At 41.4% G+C, this 1,168-nt stretch overlaps 1 pseudogene; it reads right to left on the reverse strand.

The window, feature by feature from the left end:
- Positions 1-419: 419 nt before the first annotated feature.
- On the reverse strand, positions 420-863 carry LOC149204799 (sucrose synthase pseudogene; annotated as a pseudogene).
- Positions 864-1,168: the final 305 nt, after the last annotated feature.

Raw genomic sequence — 1,168 nt, forward strand, 5'->3', positions numbered from 1 at the left:
CCAAAGGCTCTACAGGATGTTTCTGGTAGAAATACAGAACTTCCTGTAGAAAGCCCTGTAGCTTCCTGTAGAAGGTTGAACCATGACGAGATTGTGTCCAAACCCTGAAAAATGAGTGTTCATGGAGGGGATGGATGCGAGGATCCCTGGGAACTTGGTAGGGACCCTTCTCCTTGTGTTGGGAGGCCTCCTTTCCACATTGTGTCCCTGCAACCTGCAACAATTTCCAAGGATTAAACTTATTTTTTTCCCTCTCTGTTTCCTCCTTCTTTTCTTTCTTGCTTTCCCTCTTGCTTCTCCTATGGCTTTTCCTGTGATGGCTTGCCCTAGGTTTTCTTTTCCTTAGCTTCCTTACCCTTAGTTTTCTTCTCTGCCTCACTATCTTTCTTCCTCACGCTCTGTTTTGGCTTGTGCACTGATCAGAATGGGAATTCTGTATATAGTTTCCTCCCCAGAACATGGAGGACAGTATCCCTCAAGTGTATTTTCTTTGCAAACCATTCAACCGGTCCTGTCATGTTTTTCACTCTATTTAGTCTTGCCATAGAAAAGATAATGGGCTTTTTACGGTCATTCAAAATACACATGTGTTCAGTTGTCTGTTCAGGATTGAACAAGAGTTCCTCAATTGAACCATGTAAAGCAGTAAGACGATGCTGCTTCTCTATATACAGGAAATAAATCTGCAAGTCTGCTCCAGGAGAAATAATGTTGAACTTGGGATCAAAAACATCAATTCCATGAACCACACGATAAAGACCAGGAAGGGTGAAAGCAGTGTGGCTCTCATACTGTCCAACAATATCCTTGCTTCCAACAATCTCTTGATATGTGCTAGTGATAATAAAATCTGCATGATTCATTGCAATTAGATCTGCAGTAAATTGGCAAGAGAAATGGTATTTTTCTTCATATTTTTTCAGTATATGTCTGAATCTGAGTATTTGGTCTTCCCCAAAGCATGGGCTATGTTGCACTGAAGACTATTCCAGGCAGCAATAAGAAAACGACTTTTGAATTCATAGACAGACTTGCATTCACATTTTCCCTACCCCCTCAACACGTCGAATTCACCACCTTTTGAATTATTTGCATGGGAAAGTTATGTTCAGGCCTACCTCACTGAGAATTGCCACCCTCGACATAAACAGTCCAAGCTTCTTTGTAT

This window comes from Pinus tabuliformis, chromosome 1_2, assembly GCF_031772625.1.
Source record: "Pinus tabuliformis cultivar Carrire ecotype Pingquan chromosome 1_2, CPIR1, whole genome shotgun sequence".
NCBI classification, from domain to species: Eukaryota; Viridiplantae; Streptophyta; class Pinopsida; order Pinales; family Pinaceae; genus Pinus; species Pinus tabuliformis.